Source organism: Giraffa tippelskirchi, chromosome 8 (assembly GCF_054371585.1).
Source record: "Giraffa tippelskirchi isolate mGirTip1 chromosome 8, T2T-mGirTip1v1.2.pri, whole genome shotgun sequence".
Classification (NCBI taxonomy): Eukaryota; Metazoa; Chordata; class Mammalia; order Artiodactyla; family Giraffidae; genus Giraffa; species Giraffa tippelskirchi.
Genome location: NC_137282.1, coordinates 24,764,593 through 24,791,728, shown reverse-complemented (window position 1 = coordinate 24,791,728; position 27,136 = coordinate 24,764,593). Strand labels below are relative to the sequence as shown.

Below are 27,136 nucleotides of genomic sequence, written 5' to 3'. Positions count from 1 at the left end.
AGACCTTTAAATAACAAAGATATATTGTACGGGCCTGCATGCATTCTCCCTATGCCTTTCTGTTGGCCCAAAATCGGAATGATTTGAGAGTTCTTAAAGGAGAAACTGTTTATAATGTTGAATGTGTGAATTGTTTTATATCAAATTGTGTTGATGGGAACGATTATAGTAATTATAAGGCTGTGATGATTGTAAAGCAACCACCATATTTGATGGTTCCTGTAAAATTAGAGGGACAATGGTTTGATGATTATGCATTGAAAGTTTTGTATGAATTTAATGGCTTAATTTCTCGACCTAAGAGATTCATTGCAGCTCTGATTGTGAGAATAACTGCCTTGATTGCCACAGTTGCTTCAGTTACGGTTTCTGCTGTTGCCCTGTCAAAACAAGTGCATACTGCCTCATTTGTCGATCACCTGTCCAAAAATGTCTCCGTAGCTCTTGCTACACAGGAAATTATAGATAGGAAGATAGAAAATAAGGTCAATGCTTTAGAAGAAGCAGTCCTGCTTGTAGGGCAAGAAATTACAAATTTAAAAATAAAGTTGTCTTTAAGGTGCCATGCTGAATTTAAATAGATGTGCGTTACCCCTCTACAAGTGAATGATTCTGTGCATTCTTGGGAACGCATTAGAAATCATATTTTAGGCGTTTGGAATCACTCAGATTCTAGTATTGATATTTCTAAGTTACATCAAAATATCCAGAATATGAACCAGGTGGAGTCTGACTTTTCCTCTCAATGGCTTTCTAATTCCCTTTTTAAAAATCTAGAGGGATATCTTTCCCATGGATCCTTTTTTACAATAATGATTAATGCAGCCATGTGCTTATGCCTGTTGGTTCTGATTTGTCTATTAGCCCTGTGCCTTTTCAGAATACTCAACTGAAGTATTTCTGCTTTATCTACTGAGTTTCACACTTATGCTCTAAAAAATAAAAAAGGGGGAGATGTCGGGAGCCGCGATAGGCATTACTGACAAAATGGAGGCATGGCCCCAACCCCCTCTCCTCATCCCGCAGGCAAGGTCCCGGGATGACTTGTCCTTTCCTTCCTCCGGTTGAGTTGGCTGGAAAGAATGTTATAATCCATAACGTTAACTATTGACATTTGTCCAAGGATCTTTACAAAGAATGCTCCAGGATGAGCACATAGGCTGCAGCCTGAGATCATGGGAAACATTGTTATCTGAAACCTGCCTGTAAGGGGAATGTTTATGGCAAAAGAAGTTTGCTGAGTTTAGGGGTTAGGAATAATTAAGAATAATTAGAAGCTAAAGGTTTAAGGTATGTTGTAGTGTTGGCATATTTTACTATAGCTTATGGAAACTAGGTATTTTAGAGATACTAATAGCTAAAAGCCTTTTTAGGAGATGATGAGCTTAAGTTACTAAGGGATAGCAGGATTTAAAGAGATAAGAAATAAACTGAGGAATGTAATATACAGCCCAGAGACAAACTTGAGTTACAATGTTATCATAAGGACACTTAACAAGAAACTCTGAAGGACAACAATGATTTATGGAGACAGTAAATATGGGTGAGGGGAAACTGAAGATGTCATACCTCTGACCTAATGCTTTTGTAAAAGTATAAAAGAAAACCTAATGCTTAAAATAAACATGCAGCCCAGTGCTTTGAGCGAGAGACTGCATCATTTTCGTTCGCCGACCCCGTTCATCCCTTCAGGGCGTTTCCCTGGCTGCCGGAGCTGGACTCCGGCAGCTCATGGTGTTAGTTTTCTAAAACTGATAACTTTGCCATGGTGGGTGCTGACACTGCATGGTAATCCATTCGTATCTCACATGATGTTTCCAATGGTTATACAATTGGAGGCATGCACAGGGCATACACTTCGCTAAGCTGCTAGGTTTAATAATCCCTTATCTTGATATTCAGTAGATTCAGGTTCTACAACTCTTTGTCTAGATGGTTTGGTCTACAAGCTTCTAGAAAAGGAGATGGGTTTTTTTCATCTCTGTGGCCATCTTCTATCAAAATTTTCGTGTGGCTTTATGGTACAATGATCTTTGTTAACTACAATGACCTTTAAAAAGCACTATAAAATGATTAATATAATATTTATTGAACAGACATGTTTGTGTAGTAGATAAGTTGTTAGTCACTACAACAAATGATGAAAAATTCACCTAGGTAGAGTTCATAATCAAATGCAAAAACACAATAAAATAATTAGAAATTAGAATCAAAGCACAATAAAATAATTAAAATACCTTTGTACTTTGATAATAGCAGTCTATATACAAAACACCACGGAACCTCCAAAGAATGAGCTACTAATTAGACCTGTGTGGGGACAGTCACCTGGACAGAATTAATACAATATTATTCACAAAGATGATGTGAATAAAAAATAAGCTACCAAAAATAAGTTAGTTTGATCTTGGGATCTATTAGAGAAGAATAACATCTAGAATACAGAATAGTAAATATCAGTAGTAACTACTTTGGACTTTACCAGCTAGATATAGAATACTGGGTTCAATTTGGATCAAAATTAAAAGGATATTAAGAAACTGTAAGTTCACTGAGGAAAGACTGTCTACAATAGACAAAATTAGTAATACTTAGCTCAACTGGGGTACCCAGAGAAACTCAGGGAGAAACATGAACAGTCAGCGAATGTCTGAAATGTTTCTATGGAAAGATATTGTATTATATTTATGCCCCCAAACTCGAGTAAAATTAGTAAATTAAATGCATGATGGATGCAAACTTCAAGTATGCCAATGTTGATTAAGTTAGGAGGACTCTCCTAAGAATCAAAGCTACTTGAAAAATAATATAAGCTGTCTCTTGTGTTGATAAAATTATCATCACAGGATTTAACCAAAGCTGGAATTTTGGTAGAGGATATGGCTGTATATTGTCACCCTGCTTATTTAACTTATATGCAGAGTACATCATGAGAAACGCTGGGCTGGATGAAGCACAAGCTGGAATCAAGATTGCCAGGAGAAATATCAATAACCTCAGATATGCAGATGACACCACCCTTATGGCAGAAGTGAAGAAGAACTAGAGAGCCTCTTGATGAAAGTGAAAGAGGAGCGTAAAAAAGTTGGCTTTCTCAACATTCAGAAAACAAGGATCATGGCATCCGGTCCCATCACTTAATGGGAAATAGATGGGGAAACAGTGAAAGACTTTATTTGGGGGGCTCCAAAATCACTGCAGATGGTGACTTCAGCCATGAAATCAAAACATGCTTGTTCCTTGGAAGAAAAGCTATGACCAACCTAGACAACATATTAAAAAGCAGAGACATCACTTTGCCAACAAAGGTCCGTCTAGTCAAGGCTATGGTTTTTCCAGTAGTCATGTATGGATGTGACAGTTGGACTATAAAGAAAGCTGAGTGCCGAAGAATTGATGCTTTTGAACTGTGGTGTTGGAGAAGACTCTTGAGAGTCCCTTGGACTGCAAGGAGATCTAACAAGTCCATCCTAAAGGAGATCAGTCCTGGGTGTGCATTGGAAGGACTAATGTTGAAGCTGAAACTCCAATATTTTGGCCACCTGATGTGAAAAACTAACTCATTAGAAAAGACCCTGATGCTAGGAAAGATTGAAAGTAGGAGGAGAAGGGGATGACAGAGGATGAGATGGTTGGATGGCATCACCGACTCAATTGATGTGAGTTTGGGTAAACTCCAGGAGTTGGTGATGGACAGGGAGGCCTGGCGTGCTGCAGTCCAAGGCGTCGAAAAGAGTTGAACATGACCGAGTGACTGAACTGAATTGTAAATGCACACAAGCATCAGCTGAGTAGTAGGTTGAGTGATCTTTTTGGTTTCTCCCAAATCTTGGGTTTTGTGATTTTGAGTTGTGGTTTTAATGTTATACATTATTTCCAAAAGATAACTTGATCCTCCTGACCTGGGGATCAAACCTTCATCTCTTATGTCTCCTGCATTGACAGGCAGGTTCTTTATCACAGTGCCACCTGGGGTGCCCATGCATGACCATAGTGGGTAATATATGAATCACTTAGCAAGTGGCAGTCTTTATATCAAAGTCTTGAAAAAAGTCATTCTCTACCACCCAGGGAATCTTATGATTCAAAACCACTGGGAAAAATCTACACCAAGAAACAAAGCAAATGAAGTCAGCATGTTAATGTATTAATAGAGTGAAGGCTCAAGGCAAGACTAGGAGAGAAGCAACATCAAGAAGAAACAAATCATGTGGCAAAAGGTGCAGGAAAGTCCTTCAGCAAGAATAGAAATAAAGGTGACAGACACTGTGGTGTTAGCCAAGTGCCAGACGCTGTTCTTAGTGCTTCATCTCTGCTTATCGATCCTCCCAACAACCCTGTAAGCTAGGTTTTATAAAAGGTATTTCCTTTTGATGAGTGAAGAAACATAGGCACAGAAAGGTTAAGTAATAATGCCTCAGAATCACACAGCTAGTAGGCAGGGACTGGGATTTGAATGCAAGCATTGTGCTTGCCTGGTGGCTCAGTGGTAAAGAATCCACCTGCCAATGCAGGAGACTCGCGTTCGATCCCTGGTCAGGAAGATCCTCTGGAGAAGGAAATGGCAACCCACTCCAGTATTCTTTCCTGGAGAATCCCCGTGGACAGAAGAGCCTGGCGGGCTACAGTCCATAGCATCTCAAAGAGTAAGACACAACTTAGTGACTAAAAAACAACAACCCTGGCTCTAGAATTCACACTCCAAACACCTGTGTGACACCTATGTCTCTAAGCTCAGAAGAAATGAGTCATAGAGGAGAGAAGTAAGGGTCTAAAGAAAACAGCTAAGGAAAAATGAACTAACAGTTTCAATTCTACTTTTTAAAAACAGGGTAAGTAACCATTAGATGTGAATTTTTAATTTAAAATCAGGAAAAAATGGAAATATTTTCTTAATACAGTTCTAATTCTCCTTATCAGAAGTCGTTTTAACAAATTGACTTCTGAATGTCTTTTAACTATGTGGCATTTGTGCCTATAGATCTGACCTAACCCCCAATGGTAAATGGCGGAAGGGATCATCTTTGCAGTCATCTACGGGGACAAAGGGAAGAAAATATCTCTTTTTAATCGTTATCTCTGTAACAAAGCCCAAACTCAGGCAGGATGAGTGAGCATTCACGTATCCTCAGACTCAGTAATTGGAAAATACTACGTCTTTCATCTGTCTTCCCTGGTGGCTCAGACAGTAAAGAATCTGCCTGCAATGCAGGAGACCTGGGTTCAATCTCTGGATTGGGATGATCCCCTGATGGCAACCCACTCCGGTATTCTTACCTGGAGAATCCCCATGGACAGAGGAGCCTGGGGGTGGGGTGGGGGGGATCAGCTACAGTCCATGGGGTCACAAAGAGTTGGACACAACTGAGCGACTAAGCACACAGCACACATGTTTTTCATCTGGTTGATGGAGGTAAGTAGTGGAAGAATATCTATATACAATCTCAAAATGATGTTCCACCACAGAAGCCTTCTTCTGCCTCTGATGCTGGAGGCCAAGATCATCTAATGCTCAGTCCTTTCTCTGGATCCTAGAAATTTCTCCCTAATTTGGTACAATCAGAGTTGAGTAGGGGAAGATCTTACTAGTATTCTTATATATATATATATATATATATATAATTTTATTTATTAAAATTTTTGACTGTGCTGGGTCTTCATTGCTGTGCTGGCTTTCTCTAGTTGTGGCAAGCGGAAGCTACTCCCTAGTCGCGGTGGCTTCCCTTATTTCGAAGTACAGGCTCTAGGGAGCACAGGCTTCAGTAGTTGAAGTTCCTGGGCTCTAGAGCACAGGCTCAATAATTGTGGTGCCCAGGCTTAGTTGCTACATGCATGTGGAATCTTCCCAGATCAAGGATTGAACCTGCGTCTCCAGTATTGACAGGTGGATTCTTTACCACTGAGCCACCAGCGAAGCCCACTAATATTCTTTATTATGTTGTTGTTGTTCAGTTGCTAAGTCATGTCTGACTCTTTGCGACCCCATGGACTGCAGCGTGCCAGGCTTTCCTGTCCTTCACCATCTCCCAGAGTTTGCTCAAACTCATGTCCATAGAGTTGGTGATGCCATCCAACCATCTCATCCTCTCTTGCCCCCTTCTCCTCCTGCCCTCAATCTTTCTCATCATCAGGGTCTTTTCCAGTGAGTTGGCTATTAATACCTTATTCCCTGCTGCTCCGGGGAAACTTCTGCTTCTCCCTTCTGCCTACTTGGTAGGATGTAGCCTTCAACCTGAGGGTAGGAGCTGACTGAATGAACCCTACCTTTACCAGTTGCCTGTGATACACTGCAGGGTAGTTTTACAGAATGAAGCACATGATACACCAACATATTGTCAATATTCACAGAGACATCACAAAATTTTTTACTCTGATAGATGGGAACTTTCCAAAAATTGTTAAAATTAGGTTCATTAAAATCCTATGTACCCTAATCAAACCCCAGCCAGGGCCATTGCAGCAATGGGCAAGTGAAAGTCCAGGGCTGAAACCCAATTATTGCTGGCTAATTCCAGTCCAAACGCCCAGTCTGTGTTACATTATGAAGGAAGGTGGAGAACTAGCCCGCAGGGAATCTCAAAAACATCTAAAGGCATCTGTGGGCCTGAAGCATGTATCATTTATTTATACAACTTGTATTTTAGAATGTGGAAAACCATAAAATCTGACAGAAAACCCCTAATAAGAGTCAAAGCCAAGAATCTGTGGTCAGTAAGGGGCGCTGTGTGGGAGAACAGGGGCTGGGAGGATGGGGGGAGGAGAAGGGTTCCACTCCCTCCTCCTCCAGATTCTGACTCACAAATTCAAAACAATCAGAGGCAAGCCTTACTCAACAAAAGGCATATTCATTGCATATTAGTTTTTTCAGTATTCTCCCCCAAAATGTTCCACTGTTGCACTGCACACAATTCAGTGGGTAAAGTGTAATATTACCTTGTCAATTCCATATTTAGCAAAGGTATTCTGATGCATGCTAAAGTTTGGGGAAAACATGCTTCAGAAGGGTTATTCTTATCTGTCTGACTATAGGATGTAAGCTGTTTCACTTATTAATTCACTGAACATCAAATCTCCAGAAACCATGTCAAAGATACCTGTCTTCTTTGCAGGCACTTGATTTGTCTGTTTGTTTATTGGACTACATAATGAACAGGAATCAGATTTCAAAAATACAAATGGGCACCTCAGGAGTAGAGATGCAGACGTAGAGAACAGACTTGTGGACACAGGGAGGAGGGTGGGACAAATTGAGAAAGTAGCTTTGATCTATATACACTACCATGTGTAAAATAGATAGCTAGTGGGAAGCTGCTGTGTAGCAGCATTATTGGCTCCCTAGCCAATCTCGGTGCTCTGAGATGAACTAGAGGGGTGAGGGTGGGGTTGGAGGGAGGCTCAAAAGAGAGGGGATATACCTATACTTATAGCTGATTCACCTTGTTGTAGAGCAGAAACTAATACAACATTGTAAAACAATTATACTCCAATTAAAAAAATAAAAAATAAAAAAGGGCACACAAAGAAATTTCTCCCCTTTGTTCCTGTGTCCTGGAAGCAAAGCAAGATGAATAGCTTGTTTAGTATCCTTCCAGGCTTATTTTATGCATACACCAGCAAATAGGTGTATTCTTTTTTCTATACGAAAGTTGGTACACCCTACTCACTGTTCAAATGGACTCAATGTATATGCGGCCAACATTAAGTTCTATAGCCTTTTCTAATTTTGCAAATTAGAAGTGGTCAAATTGGAAACTGACCAAACTGGCAAATTGGAAGTGGTCAAACAGGAGATGGCAAGAGTGAACATCGACATTCTAGGAATCACGAACTAAGATGGACTGGAATGGGTGAATTTAACTCAGATGACCATTATATCTACTACTGTGGGCAAGAATCCCTTAAAAGAAATGGGGTAGCCATCATGGTCAACAAAAGAGTCCAAAATGCAGTACTTGGATGCAATCTCAAAAACGACAGAATGATCTCTGTTCGTTTCCAAGGCAAACCATTCAATATCACGGTAATCCAAGTCTATGCCCCGACCAGTAACGCCGAAGAAGTTGAAGTTGAACGGTTCTATGAAGACCTACAAGACCTTCTGGAATTAACACCCAAAAAAGATGTCCTTTTCATTATAGGGGACTGGAATGCAAAAGTAGGAAGTCAAGAAACACCTGGCGTAACAGGCAAGTTTGGCCTTGGAGTACAGAATGCAGCAGGGCAAAGGCTAATAGAGTTTTGCCACGAGAACGCACTGGTAATAGCAAACACCCTATTCCAACAACACGAGAGAAGACTCTACACGTGGACATCACCAGATGGTCAACACTGAAATCAGATTGATTATATTCTTTGCAGCCAAAGATGGAGAAGCTCTATACAGTCAGCAAAAACAAGACCAGGAGCAGACTGTGGCTCAGATCATGAACTGCTTATTGCCAAATTCAGACTTAAATTGAAGAAAGTAGGGAAAACCACTAGGCCATTCAGGTATGACCTAGATCAAATCCCTTATGAGTATACAGTGGAGGTAACAAACAGATTTACGGGACTAGACCTGATAGACAGAGTGTCTGATGAACTATGGACAGAGGTTCGTGACATTGTACAGGAGACAGGGATCAAAAAAATCCCCATGGAAAAGAAATGCAAAAAAGCAAAATGGCTGTCTGAGGAGGCCTTACAGATAGCTGGGAAGAGAAGAGAAGTGAAAAGCAAAGGAGAAAAGGAAAGATATTCCCATCTGAATGTAGAGTTCCAAAGAACAGCAAGGAGAGATAAGAAAGCCTTCCTCAGCGATCAGTCCAAAGAAATAGAGGAAAACAACAGATTGGGAAAGACTAGAGATCTCTTCAAGAAAATTAGAGATACCAAGGGAACATTTCATGCAAACATAGGCTTGATAAAGGATAGAAATGGTATGGACCTAACAGAAGCAGAAGATATTAAGAAGAGGTGGCAAGAATACACAGAAGAACTGTACAAAAAAGATTTTCATGACCCAGATAACCACGATGGTGTGATCACTCACCTAGAGCCAGACATCCTGGAATGTGAAGACAAGTGGGCCTTAGAAAGCATCACTACAAACAAAGCTAGTGGAGGTGATGGAATTCCAGTTGAGCTATTTCAAATCCTCAAAGGTGATGCTGTGAAAGTGCTGCACTCAATATGCCAGCAAATTTGGAAAACTCAGCAGTGGCCACAGGACTGGAAAAGGTCAGTTTTCGTTCCAGTCCCAAAGAAAGGCAATGCCAAAGAATGCTCAAACTACTGCACAATTGCACTCATCTCACATGCTAGCAAAGGAATGCTCAAAATTCTCCAAGCCAGGCTTCAGCAATACGTGAACCGTGAACTTCCAGATGTTCAAGCTGGTTTTAGAAAAGGCAGAGGAACCAGAGATCAAATTGCCAATATGCGCTGGATCATCGAAAAGCAAGAGAGTTCCAGAAAAACATCTATTTCTGCTTTATTGACTATGCCAAAGCCTTTGACTGTGTGGATCACAATAAACTGTGGAAAATTCTGAAAGAGATGGGAATACCAGACCATTTGACCTGTCTCTTGAGAAACCTGTATGCAGGTCAGGAAGCAACAGTTAGAACTGGACATGGAACAACAGACTGGTTCCAAATAGGAAAAGGAGTCCGTCAAGGCTGTATATTGTCACCCTGCTTATTTAACTTATATGCAGAGTACATCATGAGAAACGCTGGGCTGGAAGAAACACAAGCTGGAATCAAGATTGCTGGGAGAAATATCAATAACCTCAGATATGCGGATGACACCACCCTTATGGCAGAAAGTGAAGAACTAAAGAGCCTCTTGATGAAGGTGAAAGAGGAGAGTGAAAAAGTTGGCTTAAAGCTCAACGTTCAGAAAACTAAGATCATGGCATCTGGTCCCATCACTTCATGGGAAATAGATGGGGAAACAGTGGAAACAGTGTCAGACTTTATTTTTTTGGGCTCCAGAATCACTGCTGATGGTGACTGCAGCCATGAAATTAAAAGACGCTTTTTCCTTGTAAGGAAGGTTATGGCCAACCTAGATAGCATATTTAAAAGCAGAGACATTACTTTGCCAACAAAAGTCCATCTAGTCAAGGCTATGGTTTTTCCAGTGGTCATGTATGGATATGAGAGCTGGACGGTGAAGAAAGCTGAGCGCCGAAGAATTGATGCTTTTGAACCGTGGTGTTGGAGAAGACTCTGGAGAGTCCCTTGGACTGCAAGGAGATCCAATCAATCCATCCTAAAAGAGATCAATCCTGGGTGTTCATTGGAAGGTCTGATGTTGAAGCTGAAACTCCAATACTTTGGCCATCTCATGCGAAGGGTTGACTCATTGGAAAAGACCCTAATGCTGGGTAGGATTGGGGTGGAAGGAGAAGGGGACGACAGAGGGTGAGATGGTTGGATGGCATCACCGACTCGATGGACATGGGTTTGGGTAGACTCCAGGAGTTGGTGATGGACAGAGAGGCCTGGCGTGCTGCAATTCATGGGGTCACAAAGAGTCGGACATGACTGAGCGACTGAACTGAACTGAATTTTGCAAAAGAAGTTGTGCTTTATAGAAACTTCTTCAAATAGGGATTTGTTTTGTGCTTACATGCTTCCATTAAACACAAATTCTAATGCTGTGTTCTAGCAATGCCTTTTCTTTTTATTTGGTTTTCAAATATCCCATTTAAATGATCAGATAGAGTTATCATCATCACCAGGTACCACTTCCCCTAAAAAACTCATGCCCCCAAAGCTCAGCCTTCTACAAACGTCAAGGTTTCATCACATGTAACTGACGGAGTTTTCAGATTAAGATTTTGAACCGTGTGTTATTCATTCAGTAGTGCTGAAGTGTATTCCAGATTACCCGGGAGGCCATTTGCTTCTAGCCTCCCATCAAGAGTTATATTGAAACTCCTTTTTGAATTTACTTCTATTTTGTTCTCTCTCACTTGGCATAATGCCAACTCACTTTTGGCTAGAAAACACAACCATATTCTCCTTCTTTATTCTTTTAGCCATATTGCAATCCTGACACTTGATCTCTGCAAACAATTATCTGGTTTCTTCAATTCTCCTTTTACTATTCTTTAAAGGAATTGAAACATTTTAAATAGTTCTTTGGTCTGTGTGAAAACATTCCCAGCTGTCTCAAAATATGGACCAAATTATTCCAAGGGGCTTATCTTTTCAAAATAAAGTTTACAGGAGTGAGTCTAAACTCCCTAACTTAGAATTCACAGGCAGCAATATTCTGCTTTGTTCAGACATATCTTCCTTAATTGAGCTTTCAGCTCAATAAAGATTATGTTGTTTTTAGTTTCCGGTGCCTTTGTGATGTATTTCTCCTTCCATGACCTCATGAAGACCATTACCCATGCTCGCCTTTCCACTTGTCTGCAACCCATACGTCAAGTTTCCACCATGCTACGGAATGCCCTGATCTCTTAATGATGTTATTTTTTATTTGTAAGTGGGCATATTTTACCTTCTCGAACTTTACAACCACCCTCTAAGATAAAATGTGTGAGCATCTTTATCTCGTGTTACAAATGAGGAAATGGAGGCTTAGAGGGCTTAATTCTTCTGCACTGTTCTGTGCTAACAAGATTCTTCAGTCACTTGGCACTCAGTCTGCACTACCTTGTAATACTATCTTTTTACGTATTTATGACTTGTCATGACAGCTCAACCTTCTTAAAAGCAGATGGTTTGTCTGTTTCTTGTATTCTCCCCCTGTGACTTGAACAGGAAAGGAACTCGGTAAATATTAGTTGTTTGACTAGTTATAATTACAGAATCATAAAACTCTGAGCAAAAAGGGACCCTTATAGATCACTTAATGAGTGCTTGTGTTTCTCAGAAATTTTGAGGTTTGCATAACCCAGCCGGTAATAGGTACGATGTCGTTCATTTTCATTAGAAGAATTTAGATTAAAAATTACTTTAGTTTTAAATAAATGCTGATATATAGTGGTGTAAAATTTAAGTACATTTTCAAATGAAACATGAAACAGGTTTTTAAGATGAAACACGAGGGACTTCCCTGGTAGTCTGGTGGTTAAGATGCCACACTTCCAATGTAGGGGGCATGGGTTCCATCCCTGTTAGGGAGCAAAGATCCCATATGCCATGTGGCCAAAAGAAGCTGAAATCTGAAACTGTTACCAAACTAGGGCTTGCTTGCCTGCTGCACAGCAAAACCAATCTACAGACACCAGATTGTGGTAAAGGAAAGTACAGCACTTATTTGCAAGCCACCATGCCTTTTTTTTTTGAAGGGGGGGCGGTACAGGGGATGCATCACATGACATGTGGAGTCCTAATTCCTGGACCAGGGCTCAAATCTGTGCCACCTGCAGTGGAAGTTCAGAGTCTTGATCGTTGGACTGCCAGGGAAGCCACTCAATGACTTTTAGAGAAGGGTTTTAAAAGGCAAATGTTTGGGGTGAAGGTTGCAACACATGGACTTTCTTCTGTTTGGTTGCTGATGAGAGAAGGTGGTGTTTCAGGAACCTTCATCAACCTTTTGGTTCCAACCTGTCTGGGGTCTACATGCTGTTGTCAGTATGTTGTCACCATCCTCGGCCTGGGCAGGGGTCTTAGTTTCTGCCAGATAACTCAAAGATATGTATCAGATTGTTATGTATTATTTCTTGAGGAGGAACTATCAATAGAACTCTGTTTTAGCTGCTGACTATTGTTTAAGCTATCATTACTTTTCTTGCTTAACTTCTTTCCCTCTGTCTTTGCATCCACTCACTTTCTTTTTTTTTTTTTTTTCCACTTTCCTAATTAGTAACTGATTGAGTCTGTTCTTTGGACTCAACGAAGGCCCATTTCTACAACAAGAAATGGAGACATGGAAAGGCTTTTGTACTTTGGAGGGCCCCTCAGGGTCCTGCTTGATTTCAAAACTTGAAAGAAACTCCAGAGAAATATCAGAACTGTAATGGGATGCTTTAGGCAACCCTAGACTTCTAGGGGTAATTTTTTTTTTTCTCTTCTGCAGCTGGTTCTGTCTATTGAAAAATTTGAGAAACATGAAGTTGTAATACTAGTTAAAGCCTGGAGAGTCTAAGCAAATTGCCTCAAATCACACATTAATTCAACCAATATTATTCAGCATCTGCTAATAATTGTGCAAACACTAGAGCTAAAACAATGAGCAAAACACACAAGGCCACTGACCTTATAAAGTTTGTATGCAAGTAGGGGTGAGAGGTGGGGAGTCGTTAAGTTAATATATATGTGTAACCCATATAAACCAGCCACCCTCTTGGTTAGTCCAGCAGAACATATTAAATAAAAGCAACTCGAATCTTTATTGCAGGCTCTGCAGAAAATACCCGAGGGTGAGTCCATTCTTATTGCACAATAAAATATCTTTTATTTCCTGTATCTTAAATTCTCAATATGGCACCCAGCCAGTAGTAAGCTGATGAAACTGATTTTTCCAAAGTTCTTCCTGACTCTCAGCCTGAAGAACTCCTACATCCTTGACCTCCCACCCTCTCTTTTTTCATCTAGTCTAGCCTCCGTACAAATGAAGTTAGCTTCTGGCAAGAAATTTCCATGCTAATGGTAGAAAAAAAATATAAAATCATATTAATAGGTTTTTGTACCCGTTTTTTTTTTTCCTCACAGTGTGGTAAATGTTAAAGTGCAGAGTACTTGATCTAGGCTGGGGGATTAAGGAAGATTTCTCGGAGAAAGGGAGCTATTAAGCTGAGATCCAACTGTTAAATAAGTGTTAACCAAGAAAGAAGGTCCGATTGAAAAAAAAAGCACAACCTAAAAGTTCAGAATTATATTTTTATTCAAAGACATTGCTGAGGACTGTGGCCTGGGAAAGTAGCCTCTCATACAGATCTGAGGGTCTAATCAAAGAAATAAGGGAAGAGCTAGGATATGTGGGAGCTTTCACTTAAAAAAAAAAAAACAACAACAGAGAAAACAGCAACAAAAAAACCCCCAAAGTCCACAGCACATGTAATTGAACATCAAAAGATTACTTCTAATCACAAAAATCCAGACATCTCAAGTTAATAATTTTAGTGCTTTTCTATGCATAGGAAGAGTTGAGGCTTGTTGAAATTATTTCTTTAATATGTGTCTTAACTATCTAGGACCAATAATCTGTTTTTCTTCACCCTGGATTCCCCTCGGGGCATACTATGCAAAGTTGGTTTTCTAGTGCATGGAAAAGTTATATTTACACTAAAGCTCAGCTGGTAAAGAATCTGCCTGCAATGCAAGAGACCCCAGTTCTAGTCCAGTTTTCGTGGGCTTCCCTGGTAGCTCAGTCGGTAAAGAAACTGCCTGTAATGCAGGAGACCTGGGTTCGATCCTTGGGTTGGGGAGATCCCTTGGAGCAGAAAATGGCAACCCACTCCAGAATTCTTGCCTAGAGAATCTCATAGACAGAGGAGCCTGGCAGGCTACAGTCCACAGGGTTGCAAAGAGTCGGATACGACTGAGTGACTAAGCACACACACACACACCCACAGATCTGAGAGATTTGGAGAGAACTTCTTGGTAGACGTCTATTGAACTGAGATAGGGTCAGAGGAGATGGAAAGAAGAGTGAAAATTTAATAGCTATTTGGTAAGAAATGGTCAGAACTTAGTGCTTTCTTGGATATGGGTGCTGAAGGAAAGTGAGGTCAAGGATAAGGCCAAAGCTTCTGGCTTTAAACTGAGTGGATGAGAATGATAGACTTTGACACAGGAAATATAAGAAGACCAGATTTTGTGGACGAATTTTGAAGGTTAAAATGGCTTAAAAATGAGACTGGAAAAAAAAAAAAGAATAGTGATTTGGCCCACTTATTAATGAGCATTTGGGTTATTTTCAGTTTTTGATGCCTGTGAATGTTCTCGTTCATGCATTTTGGGGGATGTATGTCTTCTTCCCTCTTTGGTAAATGTTTATGAATAAAATTTCTGAGTCATAAGGTAGATGTATGTTTATAAGAAATTGTCAGATGAATGTGGTTGGTTGCTGCTGTTGTTGAGTCGCTAAGTTGTGTCTAACTCTTTTCGACCCCATGGACTGCAGCACGCGAGGCTTCCCTGTCCTTCACCCTCTCCCGGAGCTTGCTCAAACTCATGTGCATTAAGTCATTGATGCCATCCAACCATCTCATCTTCTGTTGTCCCCTTCTCTTACCCTCAATCTTCCCAACATCAGGTTCTTTTCCAATGAGTCTGCTCTTCACATCAGGTGGCCAAAGAATTGGAGCTTCTTAAGCTTCAGCATCAGTCCGATGAATATTTAGGGTTGATTTCCTTTTGGATTGGGTTGACTGGTTTGATCTCCTTGCTGTCCAAGGGACTCTCAAGAGGGAATGTGGTTGTACTATTTTGCATCTCATCAGCAATGTCTCACTTCTTCCACCTCTTGGCCTGTATTTGGTATTTTCAGTATATTTAATTTTAGCCATTCTAGTTGAGTTGAGTATGGAATAATATCTCATCATAGTTTGTATTTTTTTGCTTGTTTATTTTTTGGCACCCTTGTGAAATATTAGTTCCCTGACCAGGGATCAAACCTGAACCCACAGCAGTGAAAGTTCTGAGTTTTGAGTCCTAACCACTAGCCTGAAGGGAATTCTTTCAGTGTAGTTTTAATTTGTGTTTCCCTGATTATTAACAATACTGAGTTCTTTATTGTGTTAGATTGTATTAGATATTCATAAAGCTTCTTTTGCCATGTGTCTCAAAGTTGTTTGTTTTTTTTTTAATCTCCTTTTCTTTTGGGATTGGGCTCTTTTACTATTGAGATACAGCAGTTATTTTTCTATTCTGGACACAAGTCCATCTTCCAGTCTGTGGCTTCCTGTTCACTCTCTTAACTGACTTTTAAAAAGAAGATTTTTTTAATTTTGAGAAAACTTAATTTGTTAATTTTTTTCTTCTATGATTGTTTCTCTCTTCTAAGAAATCTTTGCCTTTTCCTAGGTTGTGCCAATATACTGATGTTTTTCCTTTCAGTTCTCTATAGTTGTATCCTTTACGTTTAGGTCTATGATTTATCTTGAATTAAAGAAGTAGAGGTCATATTTCTTTTGTTTTCATGTGAATATCCAGTTTTCCAACATAATTTATTAAAGACTTTCTTTCCTCATTGAATTGCTTTGGTACCTTTGTTACCTTGATTTGAAATCTGGAACTGAGATAACTCCAGCTTTGTTTTATCTTAGGTTTGCTTTTATTTTTCCAGGTCTTTTCTGGTTCCACAAAAATTTTAGGATTGTTTCCTCTATTTCTGTGAGTTGACATCTCTACCAAAAATGAAATAAACCTATAGGTGTTGACCTATTTCTGCTCTTCATTCTGTTCCACTGATCTATGTGTCTTTTCTTTAGCCAATATTACATATCTTGATTACTATAACTTTATATTTTAGGTCAGGAACTACATTTTATACTTTTCTTATACTCTATACAGTGGATCTCTTAGAGTAGCTGCACATGGTAAAGCATATAGAGAACATAGCATCCATTTAGTAAATATCTTTGGATTAGCTATAATAAACAGCAAATGATACACCTTGAACTTATACAGTGTTTTATATCAATTATATCTCAATAAAGCTGGGGGAAGAAAAGAAAATGACTATTAATACATACATTCATGTATTTTTTCCATTATAACTGCCCCCTCAAATATTTACCACAGCAAATATGTAATGAACATAAAACTATTTTATTTAAATCCACTTTATAGAAGATAACACATCATACACTCAAACCAAAGAGGGGTCTCATAAGAACCTGGATAAATATGTGATAAGTATCTTGTAAAAAAAGCACTGACGCTTCATGAAAAGATTCTATAAATCACAAGCTCAAGTTTAAGCCAGTTTCAAGTCTTGATAAAGGGCCTTCTTAGTTAAATAAAACTATTGAGTTCTTCCCAACAGAAGTCAAAAATATACCTGAAGCCCATAACTTCAGCCTTCCTAAAGGCTCTGTTCTTCACTGTTTGTACAACTTCCTTTGAAGACAGTTGAAATCATGTCTGGAAGCATGCAAAGTGACCCTGTTTCCTCTAAAACTCTCGTAAGCAGATAGAGTTCATTTACAGTTCAGTACCATTTAAGGTCTTCACTGATAATGAGAGTACAGACTAGATGGAAAAAACAAAGATCTAAGTTCTAAGATTCCATTTTTGAAGTGGGAAGAAAGAAATATATTTGCCAATCATGGAGTAAACCTAAATATATTTCAAAACTATTGAACCTACTGAAACCTTTTCCTAAAGACAACCCAGGCAGGAATCAATATAAAGCAGTAAAGTGACTGCTTTGTCTGCCTTCCAAAAAGCATGGCAGAAAATGAATATTTAATGATAGACAAGTCAATATGCTGAATGGAAGGAATAATGGCTTGGATAGAAGGATATTGTTACACGGGAGGATCAAGTGAATTACAATTAGTCTAATGATGAAATTTTTAAGTCTTTGCTTTACGGCTTTTGTCTTGAAATACCAGTCATAGGTCTGTTATAAATCCTACTTTCATGGGCCACAGAGCTTTACCACATGCATGCAGATAATTCATCCTCATAATTACCCACAAAGGGTCCTTGAAACTAAAATTGAATTTACCTACTTCTTTTCCTTGGCTTAGCATTTCTACCTGGGGTGCAAAACAGAAGACATATCAACAGTCTACAGTGTTTTTTAAAAGCCTTTTCAAAGATCTCCCAGTCCCCAGTTCACCTTGGTCTCTGAAAGATAAGGAATAATTCCATCAAGCAGCAACAAAGAAGTCTAACAGGTCAGGCTTACCTGGCAAGAGTCAACCTGCAAGTTTGCAATCAAACTAGTTGGGAAGATTTCTCCCTTTGAAAGCGATGAATTTGTCACGGTTATTGACTTATACAATCATTGATTTCCTCATATAGTTTGGGGAGAAATCTATAATCAGATAATTGAATTTTATATTTTGTTGCATAAAAATGAAAAGTTTTAAAAGCATATTCAATTACTCTATTTTATTTCTGATAACAACCTTCATTTCTCCAGGGATAAGAAGAACATGTTCTCTCCACATCTGGGATAAATAAACTATTCTTCAGTTTTTAAAAAATTCTTTTACTTTTTGATACAGCTGGAATTTATTGTAGTGTTTGGTTCTCCTGTGTTTATATAAGTTGATTCTTTCCAAGTCATTAACTAGCTATTTCAAAGACAATGAATTAAGTGGTTATCCCTTGCCCTATATTTGTTTTGTCTCTATTATAGGTCAGGCTCATATTTCAAACTCCAATAACTCAATACCGTATGATTTTGATCATTGTCGCAGTGAGTTTAGTTTTCCAAATCTGCTAGGCCGAATCTACCCTTATTACCTACGAAAATGTTTTGATGTTGTTGTTCATTTATTTTTCACTACTAGTTCTTGCAGGAATTTTACTTGTACTGCAATAAATCTATATATTAAAATAAAAAAATATCGATGTTTTTAGTTTCTCTGAAAAAAACATGCCCAATTCTTTAGTTATTTTTTCCCCCTTAGGATTTAATTGTAAAAAGCATGTTTTAATTAAATTTACTTCCAGATACTTAATGCATTTGTGATATGATGAATTCTGCTTTCTAGTTGTCTACAATAACTAATTTTTATTTGACTCCATTGAAATTTTCAGCATGCAACCAAGTAATATGCAAATGTAAATTTGCTTAAACTCTATATTTAGTGATGTGGTAACAGAATTACCTCATTATGTTTCTATAAGTAAACTGACTAGTGTGTGATCTGAATCTAGTGTTTCTCACTAAGAGATCCTTAACAACAGATTATACAATTGTTCCTGATTATTTTCACTTAAAACTTACCTTTAGTTTTAATGTTATGTATTATTTTTGAGCTATACATCTGGTATTGGAACACAACAGTAAATCTAATGAAGAATTATGAAAAGCTTGGTGCTTGGAGATCAAACTGACCTGGGTTTCCATCCTATGTCCTGTTAATTATTAGCTTTGTGACACTGGGCACTATTTCTAGCCAGAATGGGTTTCAATTTTTAATTTATAAAATGGATAAAATAATACCTACTTAATAGGCTTGTTGTGAGTAATTAAACAACACATGTAAAATATAAAATGCTTATACTAGTGCATGGCACACATCAAGGTTTGATATTATTATTTTTATAATCATAATTAATTTTAATGACAGAATCTTAACCAAAAAAACTCTTGAATCTATGCTCCCTATCAAGCTACGATTTTGCTGTTGTTTAACTTTTCAAGGCTATGTTTCTATATTTTCTTTTTACATTTTTTATTGAAGTATAGCTGATTTACAGTGTTGTGCCAATGTTTCTTTATTTTCTGAGTTGCCTGCTTTGATAGGAGCATCTCTGTTATTAAATCCACTCCTTTTACATCTTAGTAAAGATATTTTCCTATGCTTTTAAGTTTAGCTATGTCATCCTTTGCCTTTAAAAGATATTCATAACCTTACTTTAAGATTCCAACCAAGTTTGACTAAAACAAAAGGACCTCACAAGGTTCTCTAATGCTGAGGCAGCTATCTGTACTCTGTCGCATTTTAATCAATTTCTATTCCTTCAGAGAGATTAAATTTCTCATAATTACAAGTGAAGTGAACATAGGGCTTATGCAGCTGCTAAGTCACTTCAGTCGTGTCTGACTCTGTGCGACCCCATAGACGGAAGCCCACCAGGCTCCCCCGTCCCTAGGATTCTCCAGGCAAGAATACTGGAGTGGATTGCCATTTCCTTCTCCAGTGCATGAAAGGGAAAAGTGAAAGTGAAGTTGCTCAGTCGTGTCCGACTCTGTGCGACCCTATAGACGGAAGCCCACCAGGCTCCCCCGTCCCTAGGATTCTCCAGGCAAGAATACTGGAGTGGGTTGCCATTTCCTTCTCCAGTGCGTGAAAGGGAAAAGTGAAAATGAAGTCGCTCAGTCGTGTCCGACTCTTAGCGACCCCATGGACTATGGGCTTATGCAGACCTGGGTTTAAATTCTATTTCAGAAAATTGTGGTGATGATTAGATTAATGCAAATAGAAATAACAGATATGGAAACTCCTAGCAAAATATTGAGCACATAGTCGATTTCAAGTAAAAGCTGGTTGCCTTCAGCTGTGTTCCTTTTTTTTCTCTATGGATCTCTTTAAGCATCCACAGGAGGCTTCTGTCAACCTGTGTGAACATTTCATTCTCTGTGCTGTCAAGAAGTGCCCAACAAACAGGTTTTGTGGTGACCAAAATTTTCTATCTGATAGTCACTGTGTCTGGAAGATGGAGCGTCACCAATCTCTCCATAAAAACAGAGGACCACAGCACTGTACTACACACATCATGAAATGATTACAAATAGCTGTGAAGAGAAGAGAAGCGAAAAGCAAAGGAGAAAAGGAAAGATATACCCATCCAAATGCAGAGTTCCAAAGAATAGCAAGGAGAGGTAAGAAAGCCTTTCTCAGCGATCAATGCAAAGAAACAGAGAAAACCAACAGAATGGGAAAGACGAGAGATCTCTTCAAGAAAATTAGAGATACCAAGGGAACATTTCATGCAAAGATGGCCTCAATAAAGGACAGAAATGGTATGTATCTGACAGAAACAGAAGATATTAAGAAGAGGTGGCAAGAATACACAGAAGAACTGTACAAAAAAGATCTTCATGACCCAGTTAATCATGATGGTGTGATCACCCATCTAGAGCCAAACATCCTGGAATGTGAAGACAAGTGGGCCTTAGGAAGCAACACTACAAACAAAGCTAGTGGAGGTGATAGAATTCCAGTTGAGCTATTTCAAATCCTGAAAGATGATGCTGTGAAAGTGCTGCACTCAATATGCCAGCAAATTTGAAAAACTCAGCAGCGGCCACAGGACTGGAAAAAGTCAGTTTTCATTCCAATCCCAAAGAAAGGAAATGCCAAAGAATGCTCAAACTACTGCACAATTGCACTCATCTCACACGCTAGTAAAGTGATGTTCAAAATTCTCCAAGCCAGGCTTCAGTAATACATGACCTGTGAACTTCCATATGTTCAAGCTGGTTTTAGAAAAGGCAGAGGAAACAGAGATCAAATTGCCAACATCCGATGGATCATTGAAAAAGCAAGAGAGTTCCAGAAAAACATCTATTTCTGCTTTATTGACTATGCCAAAGCCTTTGACTGTGTGGATCACAATAAACTGTGGAAAATTCTGAAAGAGATGGGAATACCATACCACCTGACCTGCCTCTTGAGAAACCTGTATGCAAGTCAGGAAGCAACAGTTAGAACTGGACATGGAACAACAGACTGGTTCCAAATAGGAAAAGGAGTACATCAAGGCTGTATATTGTCACCCTGCTTATTTAACTCATATGCAGAATACATCATAAGAAATGCTGGGCTGGAAGAAGCACAAGCTGGAATCAGGATTGCCAGGAGAAATATCAATAACCTCAGATATGCAGATGACACCACCTTTATGGCAGAAAGTGAAGAAGAACTCAAGAGCCTCCTGTGAAAGTGAGAGATGAGAGTGAAAAAGTTGGCTTAAAGCTCAACATTCAGAAAAGTAAGATCATGGCATCTGATCCCATCACTTCATGGCAAATAGATGGGGAAACAGTGAGAAACTTTATTTTTGGGGCCTCCAAAATCACTGCAGATGGTGATTGCAACCATGAAATTAAAAGACACTTACTCCTTGGAAGGAAAGTTATGACCAACCTAGACAGCATATTAAAAAGCAGAGACATTACTTTGCTGACAAAGGTCCGTCTAATCAAGGCTATGGTTTTTCCAGTGGTCATGTATGGATGTGAGAGTTGGACTATAAAGAAAGCTCAGTGCTGAGGTATTGCTGCTTTTGAACTATGGTGTTGGAGAAGACTCTTGAGAGTCCCTTGGACTGCAAGGAGATCCAACTAGTCCATCCTAAAGGAGATCAGTCCTGGATGTTCATTGGAAGGACTGATGTTGAAGCTGAAACTCCAATACTTAGGCCACCTCATGCGAAGAGTTGACTCATTGGAAAAGACCCTAAGGCTGGGTAGGATTGGGGGCAGGAGGAGAAGGGAACGACAGAGGATGAGATGGTTGGATGGCATCACTGACTCGATGGACATGAGTTTGGGTAAACTCCGGGAGTTGGTGATGGACAGGGAGGCCTGGCATGCTGCAATTCATGGGGTTGCAAAGAGTCAGACACGACTGAGCGACTGAACTGAACTGAACTGAAGCTGGGTAAGATTGAGGGTAGGAGGAGAAGGGGATGACAGAGGATGAGATGGTTGGATGGCATCACCGACTCAATGGACATGGGTTTGGGTGGGCTCCGGGAGTTGGTGTCGGACAGGGAGGCCTGGTGTGCTGCAGCTCATGGGGTCGCAAAGAGACAGATGCAACTGAACAGCTGAACTGAACTGAACTGAACTGAAATGATTGTCACAATAAGTTAGTGAACATCTCACATAAAAACAAAAGAAAAATAATATTTTTCCTTGTAATGAGAACTCAGGATTTACCTTTTATATATAACATGCAGCAGTGTTAATTATATTTATCATGTTGGCCATTACAGCCCTTGTTGTTGTTGAGTAGCTAAGTCGTGTCTGACTCTTTGGGACTCCATGGACTGCAGCATGCCAAGCTTCCCTGTCCCTCATTATCTCCTGGAGTTTGTACTTGTGATCATCTTCATCCAGTTCCTACTTCCCTTCTACTTCTTAAGTGAAGCAGTGGCTTCACAGGATGTTTATTTTATAAAATTTATTAGGTTATGAACTTGTTTCATGAAGTTTTGTGTCTGTTATGTTTTAAAATTAGACTGTGGTGTAACAAAAAATGTGTTAGATCTCTGCCCCAGTTAAAGGCACAAAGATCCTAAAACCCTTGGAATTTCCCCAATGATAGGTCTATCTTTCCTCATTGGTGGCTTTCCTGGTGGCTCAGATGGTAAAGCCTCTGTCTGCAATGCAGGAGACCTGGGTTTGATCCCTGGGTTGGGAAGATCCCCTGGAGAAGGAAATGGCAGCCCACTCAAGTACTCTTGCCTGGAAAATCCCACTGTCAGAGGAGCCTGGTAGGCTACCGTCCATGGGGTCACAAAGAGTTGGACATGACTGAGTGATTTCACTTCACTTCACTTCACTTCCTCATTCATAAGATGCCGCTTTTGAGCACACTTGAGTTTATGCTTCCCTGAGCTGGGGCCTCCCTGGTAGCTCAGACAGTAAAGAATTTGCCTACAATGCAGGAGACCTGGGTTTGATCCCTGGGTTGGGAAGATCCTCTGGCAAATGGAATGGCAACCCACTCCAGTATCCTTGTCTGGGGCATTCCATGGACAGAGGTGCCTGGTGGGCAGTCCATTGGGGTCACAAAGAGTTGGACATGACTGAGCAACTAACACCTCACTTGACTTAGGGTGGGATTCCTATGTAGCCTCAGGATGGGGTTGGTCATTAGAAACACCTGGTGTTTAGAGGGTTGGAACTTTCAGCCCCACCCACCGACCTCTGGAAGGGGAAAGGTTCAGTTCAGTTCGGTTCAGTTCAGTCGCTCAGTCGTGTCCGACTCTTTGCGACCCCATGAATTGCAGCACACCAGGCCTCTCTGTCCATCACTAACTCCTGGAGTCTACCTAAACCCATGTCCATCAAGTCAGTGACGCCATCCAACCATCTCATCCTCTGTCGTCCCCTTCTCCTCCTCCCCCCAATCCTACCCAGAATCAGGGTCTCTTCCAATGAGTCAACTCTTCACATCAGGTGGCCAAAGTATTGGAGTTTCAGCTTCAACATCAGTCCTTCCAATGAACACCCAGGACTGATCTCCTTTAGGATGGATTGATTGGATCTCCTTGCAGTCCAAGGGACTCTCAAGAGTCTTCTCCAACACCCCAGTTCAAAAGCATCAATTCTGCGGCACTAGCTTTCTTCACCATCCAACTCTCACATCCATACATGACCACTGGAAAAACCATAACCTTGATTAGATGGACTTTTGTTGGCAAAGTAATGTCTCTGCTTTTAAATATGCTATCTAGGTTGGCCATAGCCTTCCTTCCAAGGAGTAAACGTCTTTTAATTGCATGGCTGCAATCACCATCAGCGGTGATTTTGGAGCCCCAAAAAATAAAGTCTGACACTGTTTCCACTGTTTTTCCATCTATTTTTCATGAAGTGATGGGACCAGATGACATGATCTTAGTTTTCTGAATGTTGAGCTTTAAGCCAACTTTTTCACTCCTCTTTCACTTTCATCAAGGTGAGGGTGCTTCAGATTGAGCTCTACAAAAATTCTTGAATAAGCCTTGATGAGCTTTGAGGTGGGTGAATGCATCCAGGCACTGGAAAGGCAGTGCACCCACTTCCATGGGGGCAGAAGCTCTGGTACTCTGGGCCCTTCTACATCTCACTCCTTGTACCTCTTCATCTGTCTGTCCTTTTAATAATTTCCTTTGTAATAAACTGATAAATATAAATAAATGTTTCTCTGAGTTCTGTGAACCTCTCTAGCAAATTAATTGGACCCAAGAAGAGAGTCACGGGAACCTCCAATTTATAGCCAGTTGGTCAGAAACATGGCTTCCCAAGTGGCACATTGGTAAAGAATCCGCCTGCCAATGTAGGAGATGCAGGAGACCTGGTTTGATCCCTGGGTCTGGAAGGGAGGAGGAAATGGCAACCCACTCCAGTATTCTTGTCTGGGAAATTCCATGGACAGAGGAGCCTGGTGGGCTACAGTCCATAGCACAGCAAAGAGTGGGACACAACTCAGCATTAACACACACACACACAGGGTCCAGAAGCTCAGGTAACAGCCTGGACTTGGGTGTGTCATCTGAAGTGGAGAGGTCTTGTGAGACTGAGCCCTTATCCTGTGGGATCTGATGCTATCAAAGAAGTGAGTTAAATTTATAAGGCAACCTGTCAGTGTTCTCTGAGAATTGATTAGTGTGTGTTGGAAAAAAACACATTGGAGAAGTTTAAAAAATTCACCCATATCTAGATAGAAGATAAATTAATTAAATGTATAGATAGAAGTTAAATTAATATTTAAAGGGTTGCATCCAGGTACACTCATTCTAATGGAAACCTGTTGGAGTTTACCTAGAATGCCAAACTGTTAAAAGAGGCGACGCTGGGTATTTACACTAACAGTGGCACTTTTGCCTTTTAACTTGTCACCAGTGGAAAAGTCTTCTACGTTAAAGACTGCTTAGGGAATTCCCTGGCAGTCAAGTGGTTAGGACTCTGCACTTTCACTGCTGAGGGCCTGAGTTCAGTCCCTGGTTGGGGAACTCAGATCCCACAAGCTGTGCAGCATGATGAGAAAAAAAAAATTAATAAATAAATAAAGGCTCTTAAGAGGAATGAGATTGTTTCTTGTCCCCAGAAGGTATATGGTGGGGTGTGGGAAGAAAATACGAGAACTTTAATTATCTATTTTTAAATCTGATCCGTTCCTATTTTTGTGTGTAGTTTATTGTGTACATATCAGTACTCTGATGCTATATACAATGTATAAATAAACAAATGTTGGCATGCACACTTAATTTTTTTTTATAGATGGGGTGTATGGGGGAATGGTTCGGAGATCACTGGTCTGCTCATTTGAGTATCTCAGGTGTAAAATGAAAGGCGAAGTGAGGAGGAATGTGGCAGGCCTTGGTAGACTGGAGGGGATGGTGTTGGGGAAGGTAAGCCTTTCTTTAGCTCAAGTTCACAGACCAATGGGAAGGGGAATGAGTGATATGAGTAATTCCAAACATATTTTGTCCTCACAACAACCCCAGGAGATCTAAAGAATTAATTTTATAGAAGAGACCCTAAGATCTAAACCAGTCAAATCAATTAAAACATATCTATTAATAGGTATCAAAACTAAGTCTTATTGGTGTCCTTGATTTTGGAGTGATAATGTTTTATGGGTTTTTTTTTTTTTTTTGGTCTCGTGTTCTTTGTTTGGTCGAGCTGCACAGCACGTGGGATCTCAGTTCCCTAACCATGGATTGAACCCATGTGCCCTGCAGTGGAAGCAGAGTCTGAACCACTGGGCCACCAGAGAAGTCCCAATCGTATTTTTTTTGCTGGTTGTAGCGGATTTATTCTCCTATTTAAAATTTGCAGACAATAAAAATTTTTTCCTGAATTGGATAACAAATATATATATATATGTACATATACACATATGTATGTATGTATATGGTAATTGTGTTGTAAATTATGAAAAACTAACCATAATTTTGTAGATACTCAAAAAGAGATCAAAAGTAGGCTTATCCAAACCAGATAAATCTTTGGTAGTGTTAATTACTATCCTGGATTATCAATCTGACTTCTCAATGTTCTAGTAACCCAGAGTTAAGATCGCCCCGCTTTCCGGTAACTAACCAAGCGCGCTGATTTGACAGCGTTGTCACAGGGCAGTGTGCAGTGTAGGCCCTTAGTGCGGGTCCTATTCACTGTATGAAGAGAATAATGAGGGTAGCATTTCCAGTGGCTCTTTCCTGAATTGCCAGTCTATGTTTTGAAGAGCGGTTCTATTTTGAGGAACGCTCATGCAACAGCATGAGAGCTAATTGCTGTTGTTGATTTAGTCTAGGGCGGAGGAGCCTGATAGGCTGCAGTCCATGGGGTCGCTAAGAGTCGGACATGACTGACGACTTCACTTTTACTTTTCACTTTCCTGCATTGGAGAAGGAAATGGCAACCCACTCCAGTGTTCTTGCCTGGAGGATCCCAGGGATGGGGGACCCTGGTGGGCTTCTGTCTGTGGGGTCGCACAGAGTTGGACACAACTGAAGCGACTTAGCAGCAGCAGCTTCCTACATCATTATGATTTTGAAACATTTGTTAGAACTTGGAACACTAGGCCTGCTAGACTGCATATCCTATGCAAGGCCGGAGGATCTCCAGGTCAAGTACGGATCAGGAACTCTTATCCCAAACCAAAAGGTGCAAAAGTTCAGTTCAGTTCAGTTGCTCAGTGATGTCTGACTTTGCGACCCCATGGACTGCAGCACGCCAGCCTTCCCTGTCCATCACCAACTCCCGGACCTTGTTCAAACTCATGACCATTGAGTCAGCAATGCCATTCAACCATCTCATCCTCTGTCGTCCCCTTTCTCCT

At 40.1% G+C, this 27,136-nt stretch overlaps 1 protein-coding gene across 3 annotated transcripts in view; it reads left to right on the top strand.

Annotated features, from left to right (window-relative positions):
* The window catches only part of MTUS1 (microtubule associated scaffold protein 1), a 221,514-nt gene that overhangs the window by 1,368 nt on the left and 193,010 nt on the right, over positions 1–27,136 (top strand). The window lies entirely within an intron of this gene.